The sequence below is a fragment of the Anolis carolinensis genome, chromosome 5, assembly GCF_035594765.1.
Source record: "Anolis carolinensis isolate JA03-04 chromosome 5, rAnoCar3.1.pri, whole genome shotgun sequence".
In the NCBI taxonomy this organism is placed as follows: Eukaryota; Metazoa; Chordata; class Lepidosauria; order Squamata; family Dactyloidae; genus Anolis; species Anolis carolinensis.
This window is the reverse complement of record NC_085845.1, coordinates 7795645-7822393: the sequence shown is the minus strand read 5'-3', so window position 1 is coordinate 7822393 and position 26749 is coordinate 7795645. Positions and strand designations below refer to the sequence as shown.

The 26749-nt window shown below is 40.4% G+C and overlaps 1 protein-coding gene across 4 annotated transcripts in view; it reads left to right on the top strand.

Moving 5' to 3' along the window:
* Window positions 1-26749, top strand: part of ptpra (protein tyrosine phosphatase receptor type A) — a 135836-nt gene that overhangs the window by 33151 nt on the left and 75936 nt on the right. Inside the window, exon 1 of one of the 4 annotated variants that reach the window (XM_062982252.1) lies at window positions 4858-5022. The exons of the other annotated variants lie outside the window; for them this stretch is intronic. The gene's annotated coding sequence lies outside the window, so the exon portion shown is untranslated. Of the gene's footprint in view, window positions 1-4857; window positions 5023-26749 lie in introns of those variants that run through there. 4 annotated transcript variants of the gene reach the window in all.

Genomic DNA, 26749 nt, shown 5'->3' with positions numbered 1-26749 from the left:
ATTGGTCTCTCTTTCCATTCGCTTTCTGGGTTTCAGATGATGCTTCATTAGTTGACTGAATTGAAAAATAGTTTTGATCAATCAGTTTAGAAAGAGAAGAAGCATTTACTAAAAGAGAAGAAGCATTTGCATCATGATCACTTCCAATATCTTGTAAATATGAGGGCATCTTGGACCTTGAAATTTTTAACCACACATGACATCCATTTGGTGATGGTAAATGGTGCTTTATGTCCTGTCTCTGACATCAGTTCACGGTCTGGGACTCTCCGTATTAGTCAGACAAGGACAGAGCCAAAACCTAAACATTTACTTTGATACAAACTTCATTTTATTTTTCACCTCTCATTGCCTGTACATTTAAATTCAAACAAAGCAAGGGTGCATAAATACATAGACAATACAGTTGGGTGTGGCTGCTTAGCAGATCTATATATCTAGATCTATATGTCATCTTTAACCACAAGAATAGCTGAACAAATCTTTGGTTTATCTTGGTGCATTTGTTATGAACAAAGGATGTGGAACTTTTTCTGTTGTTGTGTGTCTGTTTAAAATTCCATTTTTTTCTTACCATTTACTAATCCAACCCCATAATCTAGCAATTTTATGGAATGGAATGTGGATTCCTCTAAAGCTGCTTCTAAGAACCCTGATGATTTGTTTTGTTTTGAAGATCTGCTGGACGGTTTATAGTTAGTTGTGTACATAATACTGACATCATTTGCTTCAAGCTGTAAGAGCCTTTTCTTGAAAATCAACTTTCTGCTCAGTGCTATTGTCTAGTGTAAGGATATGCTACAGACTTTTGAAGAGAGTAGTCATTTGGGTACAAATAGCTGGAGAGAAATGAAAGAACTAGCAGGGAGATTTAAAAAATTGTGCTGGTGATGTCAGTAAAGATGTTAGCTTAATGTGAAAATTTCCCTCTGATTTGATAACTGTGGGTTTATCATGGAGCCTGTTAGTTAAAAAAACGATGGGGACGAGGGCTTCTTTTTGTGGCTGCATACAAAAATGAAGGACCTAAACTCCAATTTAACGAATATGTACAGTATTTCCTGGTAAGAGGCGTTTCTAGAAATTCCATTTTTGTAATATCTTTTTGCCCCCAGGTTGGCAGTGGAGCAGAGGCATTTGAGGGCAGGCTAAAATTCAAAAGAATATCTTTTTTCTGTATTTTCCAGTAGGCCTAACAGTCAGTTTCAATAATTAATTTTAAAGTCTCGTCTTGTACTTACTATATTTTAATCTTTCTACAGTGTACTACAATATATGTATTTTGTAGAAATATGTTTTAATGTATGTATTTGATATAATGATTATGTGATTTTAGCTATATTGTAGGTGAGTAAGAAATTTAAATTCATTATTATTATTATTTTTGTTGTGCCTAGGTTAAGTTGTTTTCTGCCTTGTTGATGGTATAGGTTGTAATGAATTGCTGATATTGAAGAAAGAGTGCAATAGAATGCTGGAAATAAATTTGTTTTTTCCATCCCTGTGGACTTTTCCTCTGATTTTCATTGTTGGGCCTTCCTATCTAAGTGTTTTTGCAGACAGAAGGAACAGCCAATGTGCCCATAGTTATGCATGCATATTCTATCCTCAAAAGGGTTATTGGTTTGGTTCCTGCTTTAAAATTGGCAGCAGACAAGAAACGGTGTTTACCAGACCACCAAACATTTTTATCTTCTCTTCCAGGGCATTTCAAGTTCTGTAAATAACAGCTGGGATTGCAGTGGGAAATGGCTTCTTTCTGGTTGATTTTAATATAGATATTTATAAGGAAGAAATGGATGATTGGCTTTCATTCGAAAGCCTCGTTTGGGTGAAAAATAAGAAATTTTTACAAAAGAATTAAAGGACTTGTAGACACCACAGTGAACAAGCCAATCAGACTTCATTGTAATGAGAAACATATATACATATAGACATATATGTGTGTGCGCATATGTATCTGTGTGTGTATATACAGACAGTCCTTGAGTTTCAAATATCTGACTTACAAATGACTGAAAAGTGTGAGACAACAGGAAGTGAGAGCAGTCTACCCTAGGAAAGGATATTCACCCCTGAAAGAGCTATCATTGAAAAAGGTGTCTCCACTGAAGCTTTCTGACCAATCTTTGTTTCCACAATAAGCCAATTTTTCAAAATTCGTTGCACCCCTTGCCTACGCATCTCCCCCATGGAGCAGTCCCCAGTCAAGATAGGCTTCCTAGCTCTGTCTGGCAGGTGTGTGGGCAGGTAAGCTTCACCCGCTCTCATGCCTGCCAGGGCAATCTATGGGACTTCTCTTGTTCTTGCCCACCATCCTCCTTTGGCTGCCAGAAGCTAAAGAAGGCTGCACTGGCTTTGCTCACTGACACACGCCCATAGTTTCCTGCATAATAGTTGCACCCCCCCCCCCCTAAATGGCAACCATAGGGCTCATGTGGCCCTCAGTGAAAATGTGTTTGACATCCCTGCTGTACTTGAATCATATTAAACCGAGCCAGCATGGTGTCATGGTTTGCGTGTGGGGCCAAGATTGAAATCCCCACTCACCAAGGAAACCAATTGCGTGCCCTTGGGCAAGTCACAGTCTCTCAGCCATAGAGAAAAAACAAGCGCATCTGAATAAATCTTCAGGAAATCCCCATGATATGCTTGCCTTTAGTTTTCTACCAGGATAAAGGTGCATATAAATTGTCAAAAAGCAAAGCAGAAGTGCTTTTACAGATTCCATTGCTGATTTCTCACATTCCTTCTATAAAAACATATGCACAGTTTTATACAGTACTAGCTGTGCCCGGCCACGCGTTGCTGTGGCGTTGTCTGGTGGTGTTGGTGAGAAATTGTTGAGGTAGTGGTGGTATTGAATGTCTGTTGTATGGTTGTCTTTATGTTTAGTATGCACACTGAAGTAGATTATATGGCAGTGTGGAGTCAAGATAATCCAGTTCAAAGCAGATAATATAAGATTCTAAAAGGGTTATATAGATGTGGAAGGGTCTTGAGTCTACACTGCCATATAATCCAGTGCAAATTAGATAATCTGTGGAAGAGGCCTAAGTGAGGCCTAACTCTGCCTGTGCCCTGGGCTGAGTGGGTTGCTAGGAGACTAAGTGGGCGGAGCTTAGCCTTCAAACTGGCAGCAATTGGATAAAAACTATTATTCCTCTCCCTGTAGTTAGGACTTTATTTTTCTTTTCTTTTTGTTGTAGCAACCTAGAGCCGTGAATGATGGGTTGTGTTGTCAAATTTCGAGGTTGGGGGGCCTGTAGTTTTGTTGTTTTGTCCGCTGCCCTGATGCCATCACTCTTTTATATATATAGATTCGTATATGTAAGGGGATGAGCTGTTTGCATTTTTCTAATAGCTTTTGAAGCATGCTCAGTGTCAGATGGCTGGGTTGAGGAGGCGGTATTTCAGCAGTTATTGTGCAGGGTTTTCACTGTACTTCATAGGCTCATCTTAGAGAAATCTTTCTATGCCAGGATGTCAGAAATGGATGGAAGCTGCTCAAGAGCACACATTCCCAAAGATTTTGATCATTGCCAATTATTTATGTGGTGTTCAATATATTTTGGTATTGTTATGCATTTGGTTTGAGCTCATTGTGATTTTACAGTCTCTCCACATTTGCAGTTTTGACTCTTGTGGATTTGATTATTCATGGATTTGACTAAATGTTGTCTCTAGGACTCTCTAGAACAGGGGTCCCCAAACTAAGGCCCGGGGTAATTTACCTGGCCCCCGCCCTCATTTATAATATATTTTTATATCAGTTTTAATAATATAATATATTGTATATACATATAATATTGATAAGAATATTATCATTTTATACAATATAATACTAACAATAATACCATATAATAATATTAATTATATGTTATATATTACATATAATATTACAGTATAGTGGTATAGTTCAATATAGTATAATGCTAATATTGTGCTATGCTAATAATATATTGTATGTACATACAGCTTCTCTGAGTTCCCTTTGGGGTGAGAAGGGTGGGATATAAATGTAGTAAATAAATGTAGTAAATGAATCAATAAATCATTTTGGACTTAGGCTCGCCCAAAGTCTGAAATGACTTGAAGACACACAACAACAACAACAACAACAACAAGAACAATCCTAATTAACCTGACTATCTCATTGGCCAGAAGCAGGCCCACACTTCCTACTGAAATCCTGATAGTTTTATGTTGGTTAAAATTATTTTCATTTTTAAATATTGTATTGTTCTTTCATTGTTATTGTTGTTGTTTTGCACTACAAATAAGATATATGCAGTGTGCATAGGAATTTGTTCGGTTTTTGACCCCAAATGATAATTCGGCCCCTCAACAGTCTGAAGGATTGTGGACCGGCCCTCTGCTTAAAAAGTTTGAGGACCCCTGCTCTAGAACCTCCAGTGTGACTCTACTCTCGACTCTAGTCATGTTGAAGGACCTAGAGACAACACTTTCTAGGAATCTCTAGGTCCTCCAGCACTTCTTGCAGAACTGAATCAGAGGCTAGTAGCCTGACATGAATAGGTTTATCACTTGTGACTATGGCAGTTCATAGTGGAGGTAAAAAATAAAAATAAAAGATATCTACTTGAATCTAGAATTGTTCCCCATATCCAAAAACATTTGTTGATTGGTCCTGCTTTTAATTGAGGTGTCAGTGATGAGAGACAACATTTCTTTGCAGTGAACTAAAGCAGCCTTTGTATATATGACAGCGATACTCTAATGAGTGCTTAAGAATGCAACTTTTCCTTGGCAGGAAAATGGTCGGGCTTGGAAAGCACTGCTTCTGCCTTCAATTAGCAAGAGAGTCCAGCTGCAACAGGTTTAATTGGCTAAAAGAGAGCCCTGTTCTTGCACAAGCCGGATATGAGGAGGAAAAGGGTATAGCCAGTTAGTTCAGAATTAGGAGCAGACAAAGGCATTCATTAACGTTATTATTTTTGATGAGAAACTTTCAGCAGCATCGTTGCAGTAAAATGCTACCCTTTCTATCTTTGTTTTGAGGTAAGTCTGCCTAGAGTGGGGAATCCTTTCCCTTTTATTTGTAAATTACAATAACTTGGAGTTGTCCAGCTCAGGCTTTTCGATAAGAGTTTCAAAATATTTTGTAGCACAATCCTGTATGTGTTGTCTCAAAAGTAAATCCTTTTCAGCTGAGTGAGGTGTGTTTATTTATTCAGTTGTTAAGTAGGTTTTAATTTATGCTCCACCTTTTCTACTCAAATGGTGCTCCAAGTGGCCCACTTTCAGGACCATATAGGAGAAAGTTGGCATGTACATGACATAAATAATTAATTTGTCATAACTGGGCAAAGGGATGCCCATTGTTTTAGTTTTTAAGCCCCTTTCATATAGTAGAGGCAGCATAATGTAGTAATTTGAGTATCAGGCTTATACTCTAGATAAGGGTTCAAATATTGGCTTGGCCATAGGAATGCCCTTGATGACCATGGGCAAGTCAGTCTCCCAGCAGCAGAGGAAATCATGGGCAAACCTCTCTGCCAAGAAAGCCCTGTGGCAAGTTTTCCTTAGGATCTCTATAAGAAGTGACTTGAAAGCCCACAACCACCACCATCACCACCACCTTGTAGTAGATCATGCCCCCTGCTGGCAATTGTAATGGTTCGCATTTCCTAATAGAACCTTTAACTGGAATTTCAGTGTGTAAAGTATTGTGATGAGACAAAGAAAAAAAGATCAAAAAGCAATTAACCTGCAAACATAAACCACCTTTTAAATATCTTTCACATTATGGAGAAGTCAAGCTTGAATCATGTGTTCTATGAATTTTGATTAGCCAATAAATACCACTTTTGTGGATTTGGAGTTTATTCCTGTACAGTTTCCTCAAAAGATAGAAACAGTCTTTCACATTTGTGCATTTGTAAGGTTTTACCAAGAGCTGGTTTTCAAAATGATGCCTAGTCCAGGGAAAGCATGACAAGTATGTTGTAGGAAGATCCTGTGGGTTGGTATCTATAGAGATCTGTCCAATTCAGTGTACTTTAGTTATGTGTTTCCTAAACTGCTTCCCTAATCCCTGGCATCCCATATGGCAAAATGATTTTGAAACCCGGGGGGGGGGGGGCTTTCAAGCAAGTATTCTTTTTTGTTTATTTCTACTGAGAAAGCTCAAAACTTGTCAGGTTGAAGTAGCTCTTTGAATACCCCCAATTGATACCTTTGAATTTTACAAATAGTATTTACAAGACATACACATACACAAGCATACACATATATAATATTGACTTTTCAACTATCTCATTTAGACAGTTAAATCAGTTCATTAGAAGGTGATTAACTGATTTTTAAATGACGTATTTAACAAATATTTCATTGCAAATTATACTGATTTTTAAATGCTATGAGTTTCAGCACAATAACCGTTTTAGGGAAGAGAACCTACAGCAAAGAAAGTGATTAAGGTACCAATATATTTTGGAGAAGTTTCAAGGAGGCTATAATATGAAAACAAGAGAACAGCTTTTAATAAAAGTAAAGATTGTGGTGTTTCTTTTAAATTTATATTTGTTTGTAAGATGCATCATTACAATGCAGACTGTTTCGTTTTAATAAAACGCTTGTGCAGGAAGGCATCTGTTCTGCAAACTCTTCTAGAGCACACATTTCCCAAACGTTCATTTAGCCTGACATTGTTGCTATGGACTCACAACTGGGAAAGCAGGAGTGAGGAAGGGTGCAGCCTCTCAATCGGTAGTTAAAAGGAATGAGAACTAATGGGATGATTGAGGATTCTGGCCACACTGTTATTTGTGGTGGATCAAATTGTAGTCTAGCTGTGCACTAAAATATGTGGAAGAGGAAGCTGGGGTTTTGGAGTCCTGACTTTTGAGCCATGTGAGATTAGAGAGACTGACATGTACAATTGTATTTTATATTTGTTAGTATCCATTTTATATTAGTGTATAGTGTCCGTTTTAAAAAAAGGAAATAGCCTCTTGGAAATTCAGCATTAAATATCATATTAGATGTTATTCTACTTACGCCTAAAGATTATGAATGGTTAGCCTGTTGAAACAAGTGTGCAGATAACTTCAGCTAGAGGAGAAAAACAGTTGGGTTTTTAGTGTAGCCTTACAGGTGTTTTGCCTAGCCTTGGATTTGAAATCTAGCTTTATATGACTTTGCAAAAAGGTAGGAGGAACAAATTGCTTATGCAAAACAAAAATAGTATTTTTTTAAAAAAAATAATGAAAATGTAAGGCACCATTATGCTAACATTGAGCAATTAGGCTCAATTGCATGTGTATTAAGCACGTGCCTAAGTTATTCAAGTAAATGAAATATAGAACTGCAGCCCTGTGCATATGAGTAAATTCGTTTGGATAAAATTCTACTTGTTTCTTAGTATACATGGTTAGAATTGTGCCATAAAATGCTTAAATATGCCTAGATTGTAGACAATTTTGTCTTTATTTTGCTTGAGAGACCTGGTTTTGATTTGATTTTACAACTGCTTCATGTTTAAAACATGATTTGCATGTTTGCTATTTGTTCCAATAGCTTCTTTATGTGCGGAGGCATCAGAAAGCCTCATGAAAGAAACTGAAGAGGCAAAGGACTTAGCCAGAAAATTGAAATCTGCAGACTTCAGAACTGAGCAACTTTTATTACCTTTCCCCCTCAGTTCGATTATTAGTTTGTAATTTGTGAAAGCATTGCTAAATATGTCTTCATGCCATGGAACAACGCTCACCTGTAAGTGCAGGAAAGGATTCTTGAAGTCTACAATGTGCAGAAAACAACTCTCACTGAGTTGGCTGTAAGTTCCTGTGATAATAAACCACTTGTCCCTGGGCTATATCAATTAAATGCACAACTCTTCTGGATTGCACTTCATGAATACACAGCTTTTCTGTAGGCTTTAGAACCTTTGTGATTTAATTTAACTATAACATTTATGCCAGATTTTCAGTGCAGTTGGACCTCTCTCGTCATTCTATAGGATAAAACTCTATATTTTGTTTGTTTTTCTAGGTTACAATAAGGGCTATAGTTTGATGCTGGGATAAACATTTTGCATGGTTACCATGCTAAAATTCCAGATTCATTCTCCATGTAGTTCCTGGGTTCCTTATACTCATATACAGGCGGTCCTCAAATTACGAACAAGATATGTTTTTTAGGTTTATTCTTAAGTTGAATTTGTTTTAAGTCAAAACTGGTATTTTTAAAAGTGTAACCCCAGATAGATAGATAGATACCATAAAAGCTTTGAATAGCATAGAGAAGGCTTAACACCCCTGTGGTGTTCATTTTGCTGTCTGTGCCCCTGTTCAGAAGATTTCACCTCACTTTCTGTCTCTGAGAGAACTGGATTTTGAAAAATTTGGCTTGTTGTGGAAAGAAGGATTGGTTACAAAGCTTCAGTGGAGACCCCTTCTCTCCATGATAATTCTTTCTGGAGTGAATTTCCTTTCCAAGGGGCAGATTTCTCTCACTTCTCAACCCGATTTGTAACTATGAGTCATTTATAGAATCATAGAATAGTAGAGTTGGAAGAGACCTCATGGGCCATCCAGTCCACCCCCCCCCCCCCCGCTAAGAAGCAGGAAATCACATTCAAAGCACCCCCGACAGATGGCCATCCAGCCCCTGCTTAAAAGCCTCCAAAGAAGGAGCCTCCACCACAGCCCGGGGGAGAGAGTTATAAGTTGAATGTTTGTAACTTGGGGACTGCCTGTATAACTAGAATATTAGAAGAATTGCAAGGCTGCTTCTTCCCACTGTATGTGACAGTTTGGAAGGTTTTGTTGGTAGTTGTTAATCTGACTATTTACAGTGGAGCATCCGTGCTAATGCGTTGCATTAAAGATATTGTTTTATTTTATTTTTTTTATTTTTTTTATTGTGCAAGTTGTTGTCTATTGCTGTGTTTTATACTGCTACTGTTTTTATTCGGGCTTGGCCCCATGTAAGCCGCCCTGAGTCCCCTCCGGGGAGATAGAGGCGGGGTATAAAAATAAAGTTATTATTATTATTATTATATTGTGATGTCTTTTGAAGAAGTGTTATCCTAAGAGGAGTTTTACGGATATTGCGGATGGTTAAAAATATAATTGCGTTAAAGATGAGCAGAGATTGTTAAGATGAGGCTTTGGACATACCATTAGAAAACGTGTGTCACGCCTAGGCAATGGAGCACTAAGAACTGAACACAGAGGCCAATAACTATCTAATATCTTTATTAAGGAAATATATAAGAATAATAAAAACAAGTAGAAAATATAGTCCAGAAGCAGACCTATCAGATGAGGTCAATTATAGTCCAGAAATGTTTTGTCCAATAAATGATATTAGAGTCCAAAGATAAAATCCAATAAACCGAAACACACACTATTGCCAAGCAATAGTGTGGGGAATTGTCCAGGGTCTTTCAAGGTCCAAGGTAAATCCACAACAAGGCTGGAAACAAAACTTGATTCTAGGAACAAGGTCCGTGACTAGGAACGAGGCAAGGCAATTCTTGAATACTTGGATAGGCAAGGCAAGGAAACTGGATTTACGGACTTTGCGAAGTCCACACTAGGCTGGAAACTCGAAATCACTCCTGAAGCTGCTCTGTTGACTCCGCACGGAACCTACCGTGCCAGGCACATTTAACTAGGTCTCGTTTTCCTGCAAAGCAGGTGTCCAGCGTTCTTTCCCTAGAGAACAGGAAACGAAACACAGCTCTCTCCAGATGTGAGACTCCCTAGATTTTCCCAGGGAAACATGGCTAATCAGTGTCTTGTTTTGCTGCGAGTCTTAAACTCCTCCGAACCTGCTCCTTCTCTCTCCTGCCCGCAGTAAAGGACTGTCTCCTAACAAAAGGGGGTGAGAGCTGCTCAAGGTCTGTTTTAATGGGTTCTTGGGCAAAAACATCAACATTAGGCATCTGGAAAGATTCTGACTCTTGCTGAGCCGGCGAAAACCCCATGTTTTCATCTTCATCAGCCACGGTGGCACTGGGAGCAGGACTACAAGGCCCATGAGGCATTACAACGTGACACATTAGAAAAAATAATGATATTTGCTGAAATGAAATGCAATACGAGGAGAGAAACCATACTTCAGCTGGAATGTTTCAACTAAGAAGGCCATGGCCTTGAGAAAGTTAGGCGATGAATGACCAGGCATCTTCAAGGGCTCAGTCATAGGGTTGCCATAAGTTGAAGCAAATAACAGCAAAGTAGACAAAGGAAAGTGAAGAAAATAGATTGGGACAACTAAGTTCAAGTACAGCTGGCAACTTGTAGCCCCCTTGATGCTGTTGGACTGGAGGATTTAACTTACTGTATCTCTCCATTGCCTGTGCAATAATACCTGGAGGTCTTGTAGGCACACTCAGGTTTAATTTAGCTAAGTTTTATTTTAGAGAGGACTGTTATAAGAACAGTAAATCCGCCTCTGAGGTAATGACCACCTTGATAAGAGAATTATCTTTTTAATACCACAGACCCATTGAGGTAGGTGTAATATTTATTGTCTCCAGGTTTTGCATTACTATGAAGAAGGAGGTGGAAACCCCCTAAGACCATTAGACTGGAGGCCAGCTGGAGTTCAGAATGAATCCATCTGCTTGAATAAATAGTGGCTTGTCTTAGTCTTAAGAACTTTTCTTAGGCAAAGGATTTAGGAGAGTTATTTTCAAGGTTGTTGAAGAACATATAAAGGCAGAAAATGGTTGTCATTTTTGGACAGATGGCTATAGCAACATGTTTGGATGAATTTACTTACAACTTCCTCTGCTTATTTCCACAGCATAGTCACAAGGGCACGGTGCTATCTTCTTCTACATTTTGTTTATGTGTATGTGCCCTTAAGTCCCCTGTTGACTCATGGTGATCCCATACAGTTCATAGGTTTTTCCCCATGAAATATAATCTAAAGCTCCTGGTATCTGTTGAAAGTCTCCTATCCAAATGCTAACTAAACCTTGTTTAATTTCCAGGATAATTCAGGATTTGATTCCTTCAGGGCATTTAGGCCTCTCTTCTATATCTTTGATATCCTTACATTCCCTTGCTATGAATAACATGACTTTTGCTTGCATTTTGGCACTGTTTGACAGGAGAAACTCACAGTTGCTCTTTCCTTTTCAATAACATTTGCCAATTCTGTTTTACATTTTAAATTAATAGGTGTTGAGTGTAATTAACTGGGTAAACCCTCCTGCCTTCACTGTGACTAGCAGCCTACATTTCCCAATGTGTCAGTGATGCATCTATTAAATTAGTGATAAATGAGTCAAATGCTGTTCAGATGGGTGCAGAAGAGAGTCAACTTAATAGGCCTCTTTTCTAAAATAATTTAGAAGTCTGTGTACTTTTAAAAACGTTTCCTGAAAGCTATGAGGTGCTTCTTTATACCATGTTTTTGCTTTTCTCTCATCTAAAGATGCTCTGTATGTGTGTCTGCGCTATATCGACTTTTCTTTTGACTCTGCAGATTCTAAATTTTCTCTTCATTGTAGACATGTTTGATCCAATTATGTTGAATCATAAAGACGTGAGGTTGGGACAAAATGCTACATTTTATCTAGTTTTTTCTTTAGACTTTTGCTTTATTGAAATCGAGAAACTTATAAATTAAATGAGATAACCCTCCATTGGTTTCCTGGTGAGCTTGCTCTCTTTCCAATCCTGTTGGCACAAGAGAACCAAGTTTGCTCCTAAGAGGCCGTCATTCTGTCCACAATGTGTCTGCATCAAACTTGTGAGTTTCATGGGCCTCCTGTTTGGGCTTTCTGTAGTGCAAGTGTGTTAAGTTTGGCCTGTTTTTTTTGGGGGGGGGGGGGCAGAATTGCATAAAATGTTTCTGGGGGTGCAGTCACTCATTTTTGTCCCTTTCCCTTTTTTCAGGATGTCTTAGGAGTCTGTGGCAGACGTTTCCCAGCTCTGTTTTACAGTGACATGTTTTCCAAACTGCTCACAAGACTAAGAGAGGGTAAATTAAACCATGATTTATAGCATGTCAGGCGATCTGAGTCAAGCTTTTTATTGGAAAAAGTAGTTGGGAAATAGGAACCTAGTAGTTTTAGGAACCAAACACTTGAAGCAGCTTTGCCTTATGAAAGTTGCCTCATAGACTTGGCTGTGTCTTTCTCACAGGATTAGTACATTAGTGCAGGAAGCAAGGCAGTAAATGCCATATTTGGTTTTAAGGAAAATGCAGACGACAAAGTAGCAGGGAACGTCAGAGTAAATCCCTGTTGCCTGCAAACTAAAGTCCTGCTTGGGGAACAGTATGGGGAAGAGGGAAGATTGAGGAGAATCATGTCAGTTTTAATTGTGTTTACCTTTTAGAAATGTATTGGTTACTCTTCAGCTTCCAGAAAAGCTTGTAATGAAAACATAAAAATAAAAAGAAACTATGTAATAAAAACCATACAAAGCAAACTAATCACAGCAGGCTGTAAAATCCACCACAAAAGGAAAAAACAAAACTAGTGCTATAAAGCAAAGATGCTCACTTTTCACCACAAGAAGAATGCCACCAGTGCCAGAGGAGTATCTCTGGGGAGTTCAAAATACTGATGCCTCAGAGGGGTCCTCTGATAATCTGCTTGTTGCTGGAGCTGATGCTTTGGTGTCAAGCTTTAAAGAGCATGGCAAGTGAAGACTAGAATTCTGGTTACGAGTTCTTCTCCAGGAACATTTTTATAGCTATTTCTAAACCATCATAATTTGTTTCATATATTTAGTTCCAGTTAATGAAAAACACTATTTTTTTGACATTGCTAATTGACATTAGTAACAGTGTTCAAAAATAGTACAATCTTCAAAATATGTCAGTGGTCCATGGCAGATACATACATAACTTTAGCCTGTCTCTGTCTGTCCAAAAGGAATCATAACTGGGGCACCTGGTGAAAGCTGCTTTGAGCCAGAGCTAGTTGAGCCTCTAAGAGTAAAGTACTTAGCATTATAAATATGAAAGGTTTAGATGAGGAATATAGTCTTGAAGCCCAGATTTTGAAAAGAGCATAATTTGATGCAATTGAATGTTAATATATAGGATTATAATCAATGTGGCTTTATAAACAGTGATATGGTGTCCAAGAGAGAATTGGACATGGAAGAGAGAAGAAATAGAATTCTCCACAGCCATAAAGTGTTCTAAGTGACAGATTTCAGTCCACCTGAACTCATTGTGTGTTCCCCAAAAGCCCAGGCTAGAAAGAAAAGGCATAAAATTGCGGTTAAGAGCATACAGTTAAGTAGGAAGCACAGTTAAGCAGTGGATGAATTTTATGTGTCTCCCTGTCTTTCTCCTTTAAAAAATCTGAAATCTGAGTATTTGATTAAGCAGCTATGCATTGCTTGAGTTGTAATGTGACCCAAAATGTAGCTGCTCATGAAAAATATTATGATTTATTTGGGTCCAGATTTGCTTAGAACAGAACTCCACGAAATGGAAGATACCACAGATTTCCTGCAGTATGCCCCTGAGACTAGTTTTCTGCAAATATATATGGACAGTGAGGAGGTGTTCTGAACAGTGTCCATTGAGTTGGGAAGACAGGGAAGTGGAACTACAAAAACTCAACATTTGAGCCAATTCTTGCAATAGGGAGCCTTTGCTGGATCTTCAGTCTCTTTTTCAACATAAGGAAATCTTCCATTTGTAGAAGGTCACTTCTAAGTCCTTACAGTATTGTGTTGCTACTCTAGACGCTTTTCATAAGAATGCTGACTTTTTTGTAGAGACACCAGCCCGACTGTTACAAACCAATTTACATGTAATATGTGCATTTGATTTTCCTTTTCCTTTTGTAATCAGCGGTCTTGACTTGAGCACTGTTAGTAACATGACTTCCTTTCTGATCAGGGGCAAACCCAGTATATGATTTTATTACTTCTTTAATGGGGAAAATATAAGGACTCCGCTGTAATTTAGAGCAGAAGTCCTGACTTTTGAAATGTAGGGAAACATGGAGAATGGATGTATCAACAGGCGAGACTTGTGAAGATCTGGTGTGGAAATGGAAGAATACAGAAGGGAAGTGCATAGCTCTCAGACAATGGAATAAGGTCAAAAATAGAACTGCATTTCATGGGTCAAAGTTATGATCCTCCAGCTAAACATCCTGTCTTTGACAGCAGTCAGTTATGGAAAGTTCAGAGGAAATGTATGAAACAGCCTGATGTAATAGCACACAAGAACTGCTCTGCTGGGTTGGAGTAACCCTCCATCTAATACAGTATTAATACAGACTTACTTCTTAAGTCTTCCTGCAAGTATGATGTGCCATCTCCCACCAATCCAACTGCCACAGTTATTATTTATTTATTTATTATTTATTTCAATTATTTATACCCCGCCCTTCTCACCCGAGGGGACTCAGGGCGGCTTACAAGTGGCAATTGATGCCGTTACACTGATATAAAATAAACTAAAATGATTAAAACAGTTAAAACATCCATCGGTGACATGACATACTACTTAGTAAGTTTGGACAATCTCTGTTTCCACTGTCTACTGAGTTAGCATGATGGTAAATATATGTTTAATCACAAGTATATTAACACAGTTCCTGTAAAATATAAATGTCCTTACCGTATTTCCCCGAAAATAAGACAGTGTCTTACACTAATTTTTGCTCCCAAAGATGTGCTGGGTCTTATTTTCAGGGGATGTCTTATTTTTTCATGAAGAAGAATTCACATTTATTGTTGAACAAAAAAATGAACATTTATTATATACTGTACAGTAGTTGTCATCACAAATCAACATAACCAGACAAACTGTGAATCCTATCAAGAATTTCTTGTTACTACCATTATTTCTATGTACGATTGGTATGTACATTTACCAATCCTGCATGCTCTGGTGTTCTGTTTAGCAGGCGCTGGGCATGCTTCCAAACAAAAACTTTACTAGGTCTTACTTTCGGGGGAGGCCTTATATTTAGCAATTCAGCAAAACTTCTACTAGGTCTTATTTTTCGGGGATGTCTTATTTTCGGGGAAACAGGGTAGTTAGGCTCTTTGACTGGGCAGCTGGTGAGACATAAGATCTTAAATGTTGAGAACCACTAATATAAAGGATGTAAGTCAAAGATGCCTTTAAGGTACACAGCAACAACAACAATAATAAACTGAAATATGAAATGCCATCAAAATAGACATTTTAAAAGACCACTGAAAAGCAAAGGTTTAAAAAAGAAGGAAGGTAGATAACTTGCTTGATCGTGGCAGACGGTAGATTATGGCTGGTGGAACCTTGAACACGAGAATAACTCTGAGAGCATTCAAAGTCAATTTTTAAATATTCTTGGCAACAACAATATAAACCTCTAAACCTTGAAAAGATATAAACCAGGACTTTGGAGAATTTCTCATGGTGCACATATTTAAGTGAACCGACCACTTCCTGCACTAATCCATTCCTTTGTATTGTGCATTTTGAATTTTATGAACTAGTTGCCAGCTTTTTAAAAAATGCATAGTTTTGGGGTTTAATTTAAATGTGGTTTTCTTTTCGTTTTTGAAAAGTGAATCCTCGTGTGGAAACAGAATAGAATGAGACGAATAAAGCAGCTTTGCATATGATTAAACATATGCAGAACTGACGTGAGCTGGAAATAGACTGATCCATCCTTAGTGCAATTTACATTTACAAACATGCCAAGAATCGGCATGTTGTCGGAAGATAATGGAAACTATAACCGGAGAGCTTCATGTTCAAAAAGTTGCCACCATGTAACAGGGACTGTCTTAAAACAACTCAATAGTCCCACTTAGTTTGTATTTATTTGTTTCCTTTCTTGATTTTTCATCTAAAAGAAACTCTAAGGGGGCTAATGTAAAATAAACTGAATAATGTGCTAGTAGGTTACTTTTACTGCTCAACATAGGCACAAGTATTTGCTTTGTCTGTTAATTGACATTCTATTAAATATGTTTTTAATTTTTAAAAAACTATTGATATTATTTAATAAACCAGTTTCCATGTACGTTATCCTGTCATTTTTCAGATACAGAGTGGGGTGTAAATATTGCAATAAATGTGTTGTTGAAGGGTTTCATGGCAGAAATCACTGCTGCTGTGAGTTTTCCAGGCTGTATGGCCATGTTCCAGAAGCATTATCTCCTGGCGTTTTTCCCACATCTATGACAGGCATCTTCAGAGGTTGTGAGGTCTGTTCAGTGTGTTGTCAAGGGCTTTCATGGCCGGAATCACTGGGTTGCTGTGAGTATTCTGGGCTGTATAGCCATGTTCCAGAAGCATTCTCGCCTGACATTTTGCCCACATCTATGACAGGCATCCTCAGCGATTGCGAGGTCTTGAATTGATTGCTCTTTCTTTCTCCTGAGATGGGGAGCAAAGTGGCATACAGAAACTTAAAATCCTATCCTTCAAGAGTAAAAAAAAGATTTAAATGCCAAGAGTGCATTTAAAAGATTGATTAAAAATGTAAAACATTTTTGTTGCGGTTGTGTCCCTTAAAGTTGTTTCTGCTCTTAGGCAACTCTATCCAATGTGACATTATCTGCTTTGAAATGGATTATATGAGTCTACACTGCCATATAATCCAATTCAAAGCAGATAATCTGGATTTTATATGGCAGTGTAGAAGGGGCCTTGGATGACAGAATCAAGGGCATGCTGAACATGCTTCTCTGTCTCTACATCTGTTCATGTCCTATGGACTGAGGAGAGTGCCTCCCCAACTCTATTTTCATTGTGGTGCTTTTTCTTCTGTGACACCTTTTTCCACTTCAGAAATGGGTAGTGTTTCATTTTTGTTGTAATAATTTTGAAAAGTGTTCTATAGTTTTTCTGCATCTCCCTATAGCCTGTTGCAAGGCGAATGACTGAATGCCTGTGTGGAAGCTATACCTCATCCTCATACAGCTAGCTGTGTGACTTCCTTATCACTGTGTGACATTCTTCCCTTACTCGTTGTGAAGATAAAACAGGCTTACTAACCCCATGTATTCTGTCCTGAGTGCCTTGGTGTGTATAATGGGCTAGAATAGTTAGGACATCACAAACTCTACATTGTAAAAAAAAAGTTATGCTGTTAAACTTTCAGGAAAGTAATGTTTAATTAGGCCCTAATAATGATTGGATAACACGGCCATTTGGCCTAAATTTCATTACTAGTTTCAAGTAGATGACACCTACTGAATGTTCTGTTGAATGGTCAGCTAAGACTTATGCAAACCTTGTTGATTCAGTATGTCTAGCTAAGGTGGGACCAGTATTGTCTTTATGTGCAATAAACAGTTTTCTGTAGTCATTCAAACACTTGGTAAAATTCTTTAGATTTTTATGCTTGCGGGTTTGGCTCTTTTTGTCCCATCATGCAGCTAGATTCTAATGGGTGCATAGACAGCAAGTTAGTGTTGCCACATAAGAATGTTTCATATAGCAAGTAGATGTCTACTGTTCACTTAAATTATTGCCATTGTTTCTAAGTTGCCCTGAGTCCCTCTTTGGTGTTGAAATGTTATATGTGTAAATACAGTAAATAATAAATAAAATACATTAATGCAGACAACTCCTTGGGTTTATAGGTGTCCTGGTCTGGCTTGAGAGCCAACACGAGTAATTGCTGCATGGCCTGGAAAGGACAAGTTCTCTTAATTCTGTGCTCTAATATTTCCGAGAGGTTCATCTGCCTGTGAAGAAATGGCAGGTTTTTCCACATAGGCACAGGAATGCTAAATTGCCATCACCTTGTAAAAATGTTTGAGTAAATTATCCATTCACAACCCATTGGCATGACTGAAAACTTGTGCAGCACCACTTTCAAATGCACATTTTTCTTTTCTGAAATCTAAAGCATTTGTGGCCCATACAGAGAGCTTGTGCTAGCCGAGTTTATATGTACTTGGTTTAACTCTGCTCTTTTTCCTAACCAGTTCAGTAGAATGGTTTTGTTTTTAATGTATAATTAGTCTGTGGCATTTTAATAATTTTAATTGTAATGTATAATTAGTCTGTGGCATTAGTAGCCTTAAAGGATGCAAAAAATTAGTAAATAAAAAGTATTTCCATAGCTCATGGCAGTAGTGAAAATTAGAGGAATAATCCTTAGAGTGAAGTAGCAGGTGATGGATGCTCCAATTGTTAAAGCATAGTGTAACTTCAAGGTTCATTCCTTGTGTTTTACAACTGTGGAAGCACATTGTCCCATGCCAGCAAATAGCGTGCACAGCAAGCTTCCCTTTGTGCCCAGCCCCTTCCCTCCCGCTAGCTCATCACTTTGTATTCTTGGGAACGGGATGATGAGCAGCGATTGGGGCATGGAGGATATTGCTGATGGCAGCCTGAATGGATGATGAGCAGACAGTTCCTCGCATCCTGACTTCTAAAAGCCAGATCCAATTTCTACATAGTGGGCAGTCTGCATTAACTCTTTTGCTGTCACACTGTGTTTGAAATAATCATGGCAAGCTGAGAGCATCAAGCTAACATGGTTTCAGTCCAAGAGAAAACTGCTTTCTTTTCTCTGTGGCTTTCAGAGTCCACATTGATAGGATAGATTTTGTGATGAAGTATTATTCCCATATGCAAATGAGGCTTTTTTGGGGGGGTGGGGTGGGGTGGTAAAGGTAGAAGAAATCCTGAAATGACTAAATGTGTATTCTGGATTTCCATGTTAACCTTCCATTTCTGTATGTGAAATTGTTAAAAAAATAGAAAAAGAAAATAATAATAAAGGAAGTGTTTTGTGGCACAGTTAAGGTTAACAGAACAGATATCTGTTAACATAAATTTTCATGGATCTCAACTTCCTTCAACTTCCTTCAACTTCCTTGAACTTCCATTCAAGTTTCAGTTATCCTGCACAGTTGTATATTTGTGGTGGTGGATTTCTCAGCTAAGTGGCCTTGAGCGCAAGTCACACGGATGGAGAGGAATAAGGTAAAAACCCCTCTGAAAACATATGTCCAAGAAAACGTGATGAGAAATAATCTGGACACAACAGCAACAAAAACATCTTGTTTTAAATGGTTGAAATTGATTTGACTTATACCCCACTTTGAGATCCTGGAATATAGATTGAGATATAAATATTTTATCCCTCCCTCCCGGTGTGTGTTTGCATGTATATGTGTCTGCATACATTCCCACACATCCCTGACATCTGAGATCAATAATTAAAAGCATAGTGCCATATATTAGATATCCACTTAATATAATAACAACAACAACAACTTTATTTTTATATCCCGCCCCATCTCCACGGACTTGGAGTGGCTTACGTGGGGATCAAGCCCGATAGTACAACAATAAAACATCAACATAAAATACATTCCAGTTTCAATGAATTAATACATAAAAACATATAAAATCATAAAGCCTCATATGTATTGATTACATGTGCCAATCTAAGTGATCTTATACTTAATACTTATGCCAAAGTATCTCTAGCCTGCGCCACAGCTCGGGCTGTGGCGCAGGCTGGAGAGCAGCTGCAATGAATCACTGCAATGAATGACCAGGAGGTCATGAGTTCGAGGCCCGCTCGGAGCCTATGTTTGTCTTGTCTTTGTTCTATGTTAAAAGGCATTGAATGTTTGCCTATATGTGTAATGTGATCCACCCTGAGTCCTCTTTGGGGTGAGAAGGGTGGAATATAAATGCTGTAAATAAATAAAAAAAATAATACTATAAAATGGCAAAGGACATAAGTGTATGTATTTATTTATTTATTTATTTATTTATTTTTCAAACTTATATGCCGCCACTCCCCTAGGGCTCGGAGCGGCTTACAAGAACCGGCTAAAATCAACAATTTAAAAAACATTTTAAAAACATCATTTAAAAAAAATCTTTAAAACATCCTAAAAGCACCTTTTAAAACATCAGCAACAGAACTCAAAAGCCTGCCGAAACAGGTGTGTCTTACATGCCCTGCGGAAGGCCAACAAGTCCCGCAAGGCACGAACTTCAGGTGGCAAGGTGTTCCACAGAGATGGCGCCACTACTGAAAAGGCTCTGCGTCTAGTTGCAGTTAGACGCAAGGTCTTAAAACTGGGGACTTCCAGCAGGTCTTGGTCCTCAGAACGGAGGGATCTCTGGGGTTTGTAAGGGGTGAGGCGGTCCCTCAGGTACATCGGCCCTGGACCATGTAAGGCCTTGAAGGTAAGCACCATCACTTTGAAAGTGATCCGGTGCTCAATTGGTAACCAGTGCAGCTGCCGTAAGATTGGTGTTATGTGGCATCTTATGGGGACTCCCGCAAGGAGCCGGGCAGCTGCATTTTGCACCAATTTGAGCTTCCGGATCACCGACACAGGAAGGCCAATGTAAAGGGCATTACAGTAATCCAGTCTCGAGATGACTGTAGCCTGGATCACTGTAGCCAGGTTGTCCCTAGATAGATAGGGGGCTAGCCGTCTAGCCTTCCGAAGATGAAAAAAGGCAGTTTTGGTAACGGCGGAGACCTGGGCCTGCATCGTCAGTGAAGGGTCCAAGAGGACTCCCAGACTCTTTACTAGTGAAGACGGGCGTAGCACTTCACCATCCAGGGTTGGCAACTGGATATCCCCACTGCCCGGTCGGCCCAGCCATAGGAACTCCGTCTTTGCTGGATTCACCCTCAAACTACTGGAACGCAACCATCCAATAATGGCCTCGAGGCACTGGTGAAAACTGTCGGGTACAGACTCCGGTTGGCCTTCCATCTTTAACACAAGCTGAGTGTCATCAGCATATTGATAACACTCGAGCCCGAAATCTCGGACCAGCTGAGCAAGTGGTTGCATATAGATGTTAAACAACAGAGGGGAGAGAATGGCCCCCTGAGGAACCCCACAATGTAGAGGGGACCTCTCAGAGACCAGGCCCCCCCTCTCCACTCGCTGTCCACGGTTGTGAAGAAAGGAGGCCAGCCAATTTAAAGCTGTCCCCCTAACTCCAGCAACGGCAAGGCGGTGGGTCAGAAGATTGTGATCGACTGTGTCAAATGCTGCTGTGAGATCCAATAACACAAGCAACACCGACCCGCCCCGGTCAAGCTGGCATCGGAGATGATCTGTGATGGAAACCAATACAGTCTCTGTCCCATGCCCCGCACGGAAGCCAGACTGGAAAGGATCCAGTCCGGCTGTGTCGTCTAGGAACTGCTGCAGCTGCACCGCTACTGCCCTCTCAATCACCTTGCCCAGAAATGAAAGATTCGAAACTGGGCGGTAGCTGGAGGGAACCAAACGATCTAAATCTGGTTTTTTCAGCAGAGGAGAGACCACTGCCTCTTTTAATCCCTCTGGAAAGACTCCTTGCTCAAGGGAGCTGTTTATTATCTTCAGCAGCGGGTCACGTAATCCCTCCAAGCAGGATTTTACTAACCAAGAGGGACACGGGTCAAGGGAGCAAGTGGTCGGTCTAGCTGCAGCTATGAGCCTATCGAGACCCTCTGCGTCCAGTGGGATGAACTGGTCGAGGGTGGGCCCAGCAAGTGGCCACGGAGTCTCAAGTTCTCTCATTGTATCAGTTGTGGCGGGGAGGTCCCGGCGTAGTAGTGAGATCTTGTCAGCAAAATAGCTTTGAAAAGCCTCGGCTGAAGGGGTCTGATCATCACTTTTTGGGTTGGTAGGAACCGTCGTTAGAGATCTAATTATTTTGAACAATTTTGCCGGGCGTGAGCTGGCGGACTCTATCAAAGAGGCATAGTATACTCTCTTTGCTTCGATGGTAGCATGCTCATAGGACTCCATAAATGCCCTGTAAGCTGATCTCGAAGCTCTGTCATGAAGTTCTCGCCACACGCCCTCTAGCCGTCTCTTTTCCCGCTTCATCGATCGAAGTTCCTCGGTGAACCAAGGAGACCGATTTCGGCGGGGTTGGAGAGGGCGTCTAGGGGCGATCTCGTCGAGTGCATTGGACAGCCTGATGTTCCACATGTCCACCTGCACATCGATTGAGTCGCTGACAGGCTCCAGATCCTTCAGAGCATTCTGGAACCTACTAGGTTCCATAAGTCTTCTTGGGCGAGCCCAAATCGGCTCGGCGCCCTTGCCAGGTGGGTAGGCATGCTCCAGCCTGACTCTCAGGGCACAGTGATCCGACCATGGAACCTCTAAAATAGAGGCTTGGGTCACTTGAATTCCTGCGCTGAAGATCAAGTCTAGCGTATGTCCTGCTTGATGCGTGGGCCCAGTACTGCAGAGCAAGAGTCCTAGTGTCTCCATGGTAGACACTAGGTCCATAGCCGCTGCTGAGCAAGAGTCCGTATCAGCGTGGACATTGAAGTCCCCCAGGACAACAAGTCTGGGGAACCTCAAGGACCACTCCGACACAGTCTCGAGCAGCTGGGATAGGCTGTCTGCTGGTGCACTAGGCGCACGGTACACCAGCAGAAAGGCCATGCTCTCAGGGGAATCCCACACCAGACCAACACATTCAGTGCCAGAGATGTCCACAACAGGAACTGCCCTAAGAGAAAAGCTTTCTCGGGAGAGCATAGCCACCCCACCCCCCCGCCTCCCACTCCGCATCCGCATCCGTATTGAGCTTAATCGATGAGTAAGTTGCCAAAAACCTGGTCATCTTCCTTTCGTAACAGTAGAAAGGCTATGTGACATGAAAAGACTGGAACAAATCTCTCTAACTGTGGAGTATTTCCATGTATCATCCGTGTTTAGAGCTTGTGCAGCATGTAAGAGTTTTTTTTGTTTTGTTTTGGATTAGTTATCTTGACACTGCATCTGTTTATGTAGTATGGACTTTTACTTAGGGTTTAATATAGGTTCTGTGTAGAATACTGTAATTACATGCATGCAGACATAGAAAAGATGAAATTGTAAAATATGGGGACATGCCTTAAGAAATGTATATGGCCCATGGTGGTTTAAAGTGAGATGTTGCAGCTGTAGCCAACATCTGGAGTTGTGCTTGAAGTAGGTCCCTTTCCGTCCCTGGATGTGTATTGTGCATGACTTCTGGCTCCAACTTACATCTCCAGACACTTCATCTAGAGCTGCGGCATTCTGATGAACCCTGATCCAAAGACCTTTTGTCCTATTTTGTAGCTTAGCTTTCTGATTTCTGGACCTATTTGAGGGATTATGTCATCAAAGTAACTAAACTCAGGGTAGATAATAACAAGGCTGTAGAACTACCTCCAGACAATTCCGTTTGTATTATATCAGTTTTTAAGTAAGTTATAGTGAATTTCACTAATACCCAAACACACAAAAAGAAATATATCACCTGTCAATGAATGAGGGGAGTTTCAACATAAAATGTGAAAAAGGTCTGTACAGTTTCTCTGCTTTCTGCTTTTAAAACTTGAATATTTGTGAAGGCTTCCCAGACTACTTTGATGAGATGATTTGTTTAGTGAATGATATGCAGTGTCGTTTAAGCATTGGACTGAGATATCGGAGATCAAATCCCCATTCAGCTCTGGAAATCCTGAGGGTAACCTTGGGCAAGGTACACTCTCAAAGGGAAGCAATGGCAAACCCTTCCTAAACAAATCTTACTAAGAAAACTCCCTGATAAGGTTGCCTTAGGGTCACCATAAGCCAGAAAAGACTTGAAGGCACATATCAATATACTATTCATCCCCAAGTCATGAAAAACATTTACATTTTATATCAAGAAAAACATAATTCTGCCATTTGTGTTTACAGTGGGGCCATGGTATCCTCGGGTTTGTACTCAGGACTTCCTATGGATACCAAACTTTGTAAATGCTCAAGTCTCGCTATATACAGTGGCATAGTAAACTGGTGTCTCTTATATCAAATGGCAAAATCAAGGCTTTTCAGGAGGAGTTTTGGAAAAAACATTTAAAAATATTTTCACGCTATATATCATTGACTCTGTGGGCAAGAAGAAACATTTTAAATGAACCTGCACATTTTGGATCCTATTTCTTTGCAGTCTTTCTGCATTTTTGCAGCCTTGTATGTGGTTTCATTTAGTGAACAGTAGGCTTGAGCGATCCATGAAAAAATTGATTCTAAACTCGTTTCAAAAGTAGGGGGCGCCAGCGCTTCGTTTCGGATGTCATTTCCGAATTTTGCCCCCCAAAAAATTCAAAATTAACGAAAATTCGTTATTTTCGAAATTAATTCGTTAATGGCGGACGCGCATGCGCAGTGGCCAAAAAAAACAGCACGAGGGGAGATTTTACAGGACTCTCCCGCCCTCATTTTTTGAGTGATCATCTTCAAACTTGGTACAGTGGTAGAACACATTTAACACTGATAGCTCACCAAAATTTGGAACGTTTCCCTTATCCTCTGATTTTTGGCGAATTTTCATAGCTTTTATAATAAACCATTTTTTAATAATTGCAGAAATCTGTTCCTGGTTTGAAAGTCTTATTTCCTGTTAAATTGGGTTGTCTTTACTGTGAAAGTCATTGTTCTACTTCAGAAACTTTGTTTTTGTGGCTGAAACTTTGTTAAATTGGTGTGTGTGTGATATATACTGTGTATATATATATATATATATATATATATATATATATATATATATATAGTCCCTGCATGTGTGTGTGTGTGTGTGTGTGTGTGTATATAGGTAAAGGTAAAGGTATCCCTTGACGTTAAGTTCAGTCATGTCTGACTCTGGGGGTTGGTGCTCATCTCCATTTCTAAGCCCAAGAGCCAGTGTTGTCCATAGACACCTCCAAGGTCATGTGGCCGGCATGACTACATGGAGTGCCATTACCTTCCCGCCAGAGCGGTACCTATTGATCTACTCACATTGGCATGTTTTCAAGCTGCTAGGTTGGCAGAAGCTGGAGCTAACAGCGGGCACTCACTCTGCTCCCTGGATTTGAACCTGGGACCTTTCGGTCTGCAAGTTCAGCAGCTCAGTGCTTTAACACACTTCGCCATCGGGGCTCATGTATATATAATATACATACACATACACACAATGTGGAGAATATGTGGAAAGGTAGATAGATAAGTTGGGAGCCACAGCGAAGGCACCTTCCTGGGAGCAAGGTCTAATAATAATAATAATAATAATAATAATAATAATAATAATAATAATAATAATCCCTTACAATATCCAAGATGGCTCACTGCTACAGAATCTTGGGAGCTTTAGTTTGGTATGGTACCATTATTGGCAGAGAAAGCTAAGCTGTAGGAGTTGAAATCCAATCATTTATCCTCCCTATAGAATCAATTTTATATGCATTTTTAGCTACAGAAAAGCTAAAATCAGGACAGTAAAAGAACAACACCCAGAAAATGGGAATTCCAGACAGGAAACAATCAGGGCCAGCTAATAACTCCCAACAAAGGATTCCCCCAGGTAGGAAGCAGCCAGGCTTTGAAGCTGCAAGGCTATTCAATGCTAATCAAGGTGACCAATTGCAACATTCACACTTGCCTCCCACAGACAAGAGTTCTTTCTCCCACCCTGGACCTTCCACAGATATATAAACCCCACTTGCCTAGCTTCGCACAGACGTCAAAACCTCTGAGTATGTCTGCCACAGATGTGGGTGAAACGTCAGGAGAGAATGCTTCTGGCACATGGCCATAGAGCCCGGAATACATACCACAACAGTGTGATCCCGGCCATGAAAGCTTTCGACAACACAACCACAGTATCCATTCAAGTTCATGTAGCGTCGTATGGAGACCTGTATTGGGGGGAGGGAGGGTGCGAATCTGGGCCCCTGGGAGTCGTAGTCCTCCCTCCCTCCCCGGGAGCAGCCGAGGACGGGCCTGGCCCACACCCCCTCACATCCCGGGCCTCTTCCTCCTCACCGCCGGGCCCCTCTCTGTCTCTCTCGGTCTCTCCATTCCCGGCTCCATCCGCCGCCTTCCCGCCTCACAGAGAGACACCAGGCCTGAGCTGAGGCGGCGGCGGCGGCCATTTTCCCCCTCCGTCTTCCTCCTCCTCCTCGGCCTCCTTCCCCCTCGCCCCCTCCCATTGGCTGAGCCCGTGACGCCCCTTTTGCTGAGGGGCAAAAGGAAAGGGCCTGAGGCTGTTAGGAATGGTGGGAGTTTGGGTGATTTGCAAAACGAAAAAAACGACGACATAAGAAAAAACGTCCTGTCGCGGTTCGAAACCGCGATATCCAGACGTGTGGACAATCAAGGTCGTATATTGCTTCAAAAGTAACGAAAGTAACGAATTAATAACGGGTAACGGGGAAATCGAATTATTTGAGCAAGCCTAGTGAACAGTATGTTGAATTTGATCTCAAAAGATATGGGTTCAGCTTCCTCCTTTATCATGCATCCATAGTCTGTTCTGAGAGAGGCCTAATTCTGGATGACCAAAGGCTGGGAATTGCAGCCATGTATTCCACAGGTTGAATGAAGGGACACATTGAAAAAGATATAAATGGTTATTCTGAGCCAAAGGAAACTGGCGCTCAAAAGAAGCAATTAAATATTTCTGTTTGTAGCTATTCTCGCTTCTGTTCCCCCATCTCCGTCTTATTTTTATATCTCAAACTGCCCCTGGGTAATGACAGTTTTCTTTGATGCACAGTTTTCCCTGATTGCTTTGCTTGGAAGTCTTTCTTGTTCAGAGGCGGCAAGAAATATCAATAAGCAAACAGCCCTGATTCTCTCTGGCAGACTGTCATGTACTAGTTCAGAGCACGCTTGTTAGTTCTGTACATTACGTGCAAGAGGGATCACTTGTGTGTGATCTCCTTGGCAGATCGGAGGAAGAGGGGGAGCAGAGCGAGTTCTGGAAGAGGAGGGAGCAGGCTGGAAATGGGGAGGAAACAGACAGAGGCAAGCTTTCAAGGCTCAGTCTTCCGCAGAGCATTTGTATG